The following is a 7,774-nucleotide window of genomic DNA, read 5'->3' on the forward strand; positions in this document are numbered from 1 at the left end:
AAGACATGGATGCAGGGCTTCTTTCAGAGGGATAGGCAGAGTTAAGGAATCAAACAAGGTAGGGTGTGGCTTCCAGAGACTAGCAGCAGCAGGAAGCCCATTCACACCCCTAAGCTAAAGGAACAAGGGGGAAATATAGCATTCTTGGAGCTGATGGGGGCAGCTATTGCCAGAGAAATTACTCTAGAGAGGGGAGGAGCAGAGAAGAAATGTCCCACCTTTCCTCTCCATCCCCTCCAATCTCTGAGTGGTATCTCCTATCAGCCAAGGGAGCCTGAGGGAGTCAGCATGCAGAAATCAACCTCCCAGCAGGGCAAAGAGCAAAGCCTGGGCCTGGCATGGAGGCAACAGTGAGCAAACAAATGAACCTAGAACTCTGATTGCAGAACTCAGATGGCAGGTTCTGACTCAGGGAATGATACAATGCCAACAAGGCCTCCAACTCCTCCCCTGGGGAGACACCCTATTTAGTCCTACCCATAAGCAGAGAAAGCAAGATGGCAGTACAATAAAAAGAAACCCTAGGGAGTTCCTGAAATTCCACATTTGTGCTTCATTTCATTAGATCAGGACATGGAGTGCTCCTTTTAAAACGGAAGTCACCGAGGTCGAAGAGTAGGGGTGCATAAAGAGCTACCAGAAGACTTCCAGAGTTTACAGTGAATTTGTTTATCGTATGATCTCAGCCTGATGGTATAATGGAGTATTTGAGGAGAGCCTGAGGGAGCTCCCACCTCTTGAAGGAGCCATGGATCCTGGCAAGAACCATTTAGGATGCACCTGGGAAGTGAATAGGATAGCCTAGAAGATGGTAAGTGGGTATTTATTGATTGACTCCCAGTATCCATGCCCTGCTTCCCCCTTTCCAAGCAGTACCATGAGTTTATTGCCTTTGGGGTGCAGTGGGCTTGACCCATATTTCTTTATGACAGTCTGCATTCACATAGTCTGTGTCAAGGATAGGCACTCAACCAAAGTCAGTCAATCCGGGCTAATGACACTCAATTTTGGTCTATAATGTAAGCCCTCTGTAAACAGACTCTCTGATATTGGATTTGAACCTGGAAGCATGTGCTCTCAGGAGTAATCAATGTGAGGAAAGCCTGACAAGAAAATACTCAATGCCACCCAACCAGTGTAGCTCAATGGTTGAGCTTCCACCTATGAACCAGGAGGTAATGGTTCGATTCCCAGTCAGGACACATGCCTAGGTTACAGGCTCAATTCCCTCAGTGTGGGTGTGCAGGAGGCAGCCCGTCAATGATTGTCTCTCACCATAGATGTTCTATCTCTCTCTCCCTCTCCCTTCCTCTCTAAAATCAATAAAAATATATTTTTTAAAAAGATACTCAATGCCAAAGGAACTAAATTGAGAAATATACAGAGAAAAATTAAACACTAGTCACATTGTTTGAACTCCTGGATCAAGCTTCACCTATAGCTAAGAGTGCCTTTGGATCTTTACATGATGTGAGCCAATAAATCTACTTTATTACTTAAATTCCATTTGTGTTGGGTTTTTAAATGAGATTGCCCTGGGCAAGCCTCCCATAAGAGAGGGCAAGAAATAATCTGATTTTGGTGAAAGTGAAGGGCATGGTTTGGAAAAGCCACAACCTGAGTATGGGGTATGAAGCAGAAACATAAGCAGAGGAGCATCTTAGGAAACTGGAGTGTCAACAGCAGAGTTAACACGAAGTCTCTAACAGAGGAGTAAGAGGTTGGACTTTTTTGTGCTGCAGGGAGCCACAGAGGGGTCTTAAACAGAGGAACAACAGACATGCTCCAGGACGATGTCCCCCTCTGTGTGGGTGCAGTCAGTAGCCCTGAGCTAGCCCAGTTGGAAGCAGTATAGGGCCTCGGTTGGCAATCAGGAAGAGGAAGTCAGAGAGAACCAGCAGGGTAGCTGTTGATTATGGCCTTAGAGGTCCTGCATTCCTTCTCCTGCCAGCAATTTGGCCCAGCACTCACAGTCTATTTGTCACACATCCTGCTCTCCACTCACTGGCTGAAATCAGACAAGACACCAGCATGCTGTGAGCCCATGATCAAGTACATACATGAGAGAATGGACCACCTTGAGGGATCTGCAGGTGCTGAGTTTTGTGTGAGTTGAGAGAGTACTGGCAATATGCACCTACCACACTCAGGGAGGCGCCATGTTCAGGTCCTCTCCACTTCCCTGGCACAGTAGGCATTTAATAAATAATTTTTTGTTGAATGGATATAAGAGGGATTGGCAATTATAGGTGTGGGGAGGAGAAAGTGAGGAAAGGTTGTCTGGCAAATGCAAAATATATTAGAAATCTGTGCCCTCCTAGACAGTGCATTTGGCACCTTTTGTGCTTGGGTTCCAGTAGCTGCTGCCTGGTGGGGAGTTCAAAGTTCACCTCAACCTGACCCCTTACTTCCCCCCAACTCACCTTGAGCACTAATCACAGTAGCAATGAAAACCACCCTTCAGCCCTGCACCAGCCTTAGAATGTGCACAAAGCAATGCCATGCTCTCAAGATCCTCACCACAACCCCATGAAGCAGGCCATACAAATAAGGAGATACAGATGTGGGCAAGCACAGAGGATTGGGATGCGTCAAGGCATCAGATGCTTCTAAAGCTCCCCAGGTAATTCTAGTGAGCAGCCAAGATCGAGAACTACTGTTCTAGACATAACATTTCCTTCCCTTAAATGTAATCTGGTCCCTCCTCTCCCCTATCAGGAATTCACACTCACCACTCCCTCAGTTTGATGAATATCCCTGGGAAATTGAGGTAGGGATCAGGTTGAGGATGGTAGTCCAAAGGTTGGAGAGACCTATTTCCTTGTCTCTTTTTGTTCTCTTCTTTTCTCCTTTTCCTTTCCCTTTTATCTCCAGGGATGAGGACTCAGAATTTTTCCTGACCAGTTGGCAATGTGACCTCAAGCAAACAGTGTTTTTGTTCCCCTCTAGAGGAACCCAGATAGAGAATGGACTTTGGCATGTGGGCTTACAGCCCTCCTGTAATTCCCAGTCCAACTCTACCCGATTTAGCATCTTCCAGACATATGGTTCCAACGGTTTCTACCCTTTGAGGCCTGACGGGGGCAGCCAGGAGAAAGCCAAACCCTTACCCTAGCATTCAGGCCACCCACTACCTAAGCCTTGACTGGCCTCTTCATCAGACATACCAACTGCCTGAGACAGGCAGGAGCTTTAGTTAAGAACATCATCTTGCAGTTTCTGACTACACATCCAACCCTGGGCAAGTTTTTTAACCTTTCTAAATCTCAGATGCTAATCTGTAGAAAACAGGTTATAATAGTATCTGCTTCCTAAAGTTATTTGAAGAATTAAATAAGATAACATGTGTAAAGCATCCAGCTTCTACACGGAGTGTTCAGTACAATTAAGTTAAATATTCGCACAGCTGTTTTTTTGGATGGATAGTTAATAAAAAGAGAATAGGTGAGATAACCTCTAGCCAGGATTCTGAGGTTCCTTTGTCTTCCAGATGGCTCGTCTCACTATGACAGAGTTGCTTCAGAATAATCCCAGCTGCCCCTGGCTGGTGCCTAAGCCTGGGTGTATATAAAGTGGAGGGAGGAGGCTCTGGCTATGGAGTGTGTGTAGGGCAGGGCAAGATCAGGACAGCCATGTTCCATGAAGGCACTATCCAGGAAGGCAAGCCAGGACTCTGCCTCTATAGTGGTCTGAGGGCCTTTGGCTGGAAGGCCAAAATCAGGTCCCTGGGAATAAACAGTGTGGGGTGTGTAGTTCTGTGATCCATTTGAAATTTTGGGCATGATATAAAATAAAGATCTAATTTTCCCATTTCCACATGGACAGTCAATAGTCACAGCACTATTTGAGTATTTATTTCATTTATCCCTCCTGATTTGTAATTATACTATTGTCACATATGATATTTCAATATCACTGAAACACAAAAAGCAATAGTATGTATTACACACATACCAGATTTTTAAAAACTATAAAACCTATATGGAAACATGCTTTATTTCAGGTTAGACTTTTGTAGAGAGAGGAAGGGAAGAGGGTAGGATTTTAGCTATATGTAACATTTAATTGCTTTTAAAAGAGTAAAAGGCATCTGAAACAAATTTGGCAAAATATTCACATCTGTTCAATTAAATCTGGGAGGTAGGTTCATAGGTTCTGTTATATTGTTTTTTGTATTTTCAGTTTGTTTGAACTACTGTCTCATAATTTAAGACCTAAATTTAAAGCATCACTTTGGTAGGGATGAGGTGTGTACCAGATCTGTGGCAGGGCTTGGAGCAGTGTGACAGTGGCCTCAGATGGGACATGATGCCGTGACAGGTTTCAGCAGTGGCAGTGGCAATACAGTGAGGAGATGGTCTCTTTAGCTTCTAATGATAGTTATGGTGTCTTCCTGGCTCCAGAGGGACTCACCTGAGCAAAACTCAACCAGAAGTGTTTTTTTGTTTTGTTTTGTTTTTTTATCTCATCCAGTTCCTGGGGATTTCCTGAGATGGCCACAGCAGCAGGACATCCAGAGAGGAGCAAAGGGCGTTCTCAGAGACGTGGAAGGTGGGAAATCCAGCTTTCTCATTGGAGTATTAAAAGGAGATAGAAAGTAATGCTACTTTTATTTTGCTTTTTGAATGGAAATTACTTGAAGATCCCATTCCTGGACTCAGAACCCAGGGCTGAGAATGACTTTCTCAGACTGAGATGACCCAGAGGGTCTTGGGCAGAGCTGGGAGTAGATTTCAGAGTCCTGGCTCCCAGATGACCCACTGCTGCCAGTTCAGCAAGCACCCAACATTCCACAGTCCCAGAATCAAGGAAGGTTCCAGTTTGGCAATGGGGAGGGATTGTTGCCTAAAGTTGCCAACTACTAAGGCAGCTCTCTTTGCCATGAAGCCTTCTTCAGAATCTGAGATCCCTCCAGCAAATGTGCTCTGTCTCCAGTAGCACACAGGCACGTGCCTCCATCTTGACTCCCAGCTTTTTGGCCAATGATCAATGTATCAGTTTCCTACAATCAAAACTACCCAGTTTAGGGCTGGGAATTTTAGTGGTAAGTCCTTCAACTTATGGATAAGTCCTAGAGAGGTGAGGAACTTAACCAGCAAGTCGCTAAAAGAGCTGGGAAGAGAATTTCCATTTCTAGATTTGTTCAATCTCTGAGACAAAAGTCCCTGATAGAGCTGGAAGCCCCGAGGGAAATTGCACAGGGAAGGGAGGCATGAAGTCTCAGCTATTCAGGGGATGGAGCCCAGAGTGGGGAGGCAGACCTCATTGGAAAGGGTCCCTGGCAAGTGGGAGTAACCCGAGGGTCCTGAGTTCTGTGGCTCAAAGGGCAGGGATCCTAGCGTTACCAGACAGGAACCAGCCCGGAGCAGGTCTGCCTCTGGCCGGCCTGTAGTGTGGGTTCTTGACTTCGAGTAGGAAAGATTTCTAAATACAAGTCCAGGATATTTGTATGTTTATTAAAGCTAGGGACAGTGAAGCAAAGAAAGGACTAAGGGTAGAAGAAGCAACAGGAGAGAGTTTAGACAGTGCTCTGCTTTGGCTCCCTAGAAACATTATAAGAAAGAAGTGAGCCAAGGTGGACTGCTGTTATCTCACTGGAAAGTCAGGAAAAAAGGGGAACTTGGAGGCAGGATCAGGGAGTAAGCCAGGGACAAGCTGCCACTGCTTGCTGCTCCACTAGTTGAAAGTATCATGAGGACACTTAGAGTTTAGGAGGAAGTAAAAGTTTATGCCCCAAAAGGGGTATGGGTATGCTCTAGAGCAGTGGTTCTCAACCTGTGGGTCGCGACCCCTTTGGCAGTCGAACGACACTTTCACAGGGGTCGCCTAAAACCATTCTGAATATGAGATATTTACATTACGATTCATAACAGTAGCAACATTACAGTTATGAAGTAGCAACGAAAATAATTTTATGGTTGGGTCACAACATGAGGAACTGTATTTAAAGGGCCAGAAGGTTGAGAACCACTGCTCTAGAATGTCCTGCAATGGGTCTTTGTCTTAAGGATTTTTATCTTTCTTCTGGGGTGAGAGAGTCTTAGGGGAGGGTTTCAGTAGAAAATTCATTAGCTGTCTAATTGCAGTTTTAATATACTAATACATCAAAATGAGCATATAGGTGCACTCCTATGTTCACAGCAGCACAATTTACAATAGCTAAGATTTGGAAACAGCCTAAGTGCCCATCAGCAGACAAATAGATTAAAAAACTGTGGTACATCTACACAATGGAATACTATGCTGCTGTAAAAAATAAGGAACTCTTACCATTTGCAACAGCATGAATGGACCTAGAGAGCATTAAGCTAAGCAAAATAAGCCAGTCAGAGAAAGATAAATACCACATGATCTCAGTCATTTGTGGAATATAATGAACAACATAAGCTGATGAACAAAAACAGATCCAGAGACAGAGAAGCATCGATCAGACCGTCAAACCTCAGAGGGAATGTAGGGGAGAGTGGAAATAAGGTGGAGAGATCAACCAAAGGACTTGTATGCATGCATATAAGCATAAACAATGGACACAGACGTCAGGGGATGAGGGGATGAGTTGGGGAGGCAGAAGGGGGGTAAAGGGGAGATCAGGAAACATATATAATACCTTAATAAAGAAAAATTTTTATAAGTGAATAATTTCTTCTCTGATTACATACATAGTTATATGTAATTTTATCTTATTTATAGATTGAGTAGAGGCCCAGTACAAAAAATTCATGCACCGGTGGGTCGTGGGGTCCCTCAGCCTGGCCTGCACCCTCTCCATTCCAGGACCCCTCAGGAAAGTATTACATAAGTCTCCTTTTTCTCCCATTGACCTTTCCCTGGTCACTCACACTCCCCACCACAAATCCTCACACCCGCCCCCCATGCTGTCTGTGACCATTAGTTTTGCTCAAATACATGCATATAAGTCATTTGATTAGTCTCTTATTGCCCCCACCACCACCACCATTCCCCTGCCTTCTCTCTTAGGTTGGACAGTCTATTCAATGATCTGGCTCTATTTTTGTTCATCAGTTTATGTTATTCATTATATTCTACAAATGAGTGAGATCATGTGATATTTATCTTTCTCTGACTGGCTCATTTCGCTTAGCACAATGCTTTCCAATTCCATCCATGCTGTTGCAAATGGTACGAGTTCCTTCTTTTTTACAGCATCGTAGTAGCTACAACTGTTTATACAGGATGAAAGCTCTAAATGCCATCCGTGCCTCTGAAATCCTATTTCATGCTGAAGGTCCGGCATCCTCGTTTCTTAATGGGCAAGAATTTTCACTCCTATCTGCTAGATCTTCAAAGCACTAGTACTCCTTTCAAAGGTGTGTGCAAGGCCCTCATTGATACCCTGCTGGATGGCTATGAGACAGCCCCGTATGGGACTGGGGTCTTTGGCCAGAGAGAGTATGCACTATCAGGACCTGTGCTTTCAGGAGGCCCTGAGTGTGCTGGCCACGGTGGTCAAAGCATGAAGTGGGAGCTCCCAGCGACATCAGTCAGCAGCCAAAGACCTAACCCAGTCTTCTAAAGTTTCCCCAACAGTCATCCAGGTGACATACCTCCCCTCCAACCAGAAGAGTAAACATGCCAAGCACTTCCTTGAATCGAAGAACTTTAAGGACAACTATAACACACTAGAGCAGTGATGGCGAACCTTTTGAGGTCGGCCTGTCAGCATTTTGAAAAACCCTAACTTAACTCTGGTGTCGTGTGACATAGAGAAATTTTTTGATATTTGCAACCATAGTAAAACAAAGACTTCTATTTT

General features: G+C 44.6%; 1 pseudogene; it reads left to right on the forward strand.

Annotated features, from left to right (window-relative positions):
* Positions 1-4,298: 4,298 nt before the first annotated feature.
* Positions 4,299-7,652, forward strand: LOC102751889 (annotated as a pseudogene).
* The last annotated feature ends 122 nt before the right edge of the window (positions 7,653-7,774 follow it).

This window comes from Myotis davidii, unplaced genomic scaffold (assembly GCF_000327345.1).
Source record: "Myotis davidii unplaced genomic scaffold, ASM32734v1 scaffold458, whole genome shotgun sequence".
NCBI classification, from domain to species: Eukaryota; Metazoa; Chordata; class Mammalia; order Chiroptera; family Vespertilionidae; genus Myotis; species Myotis davidii.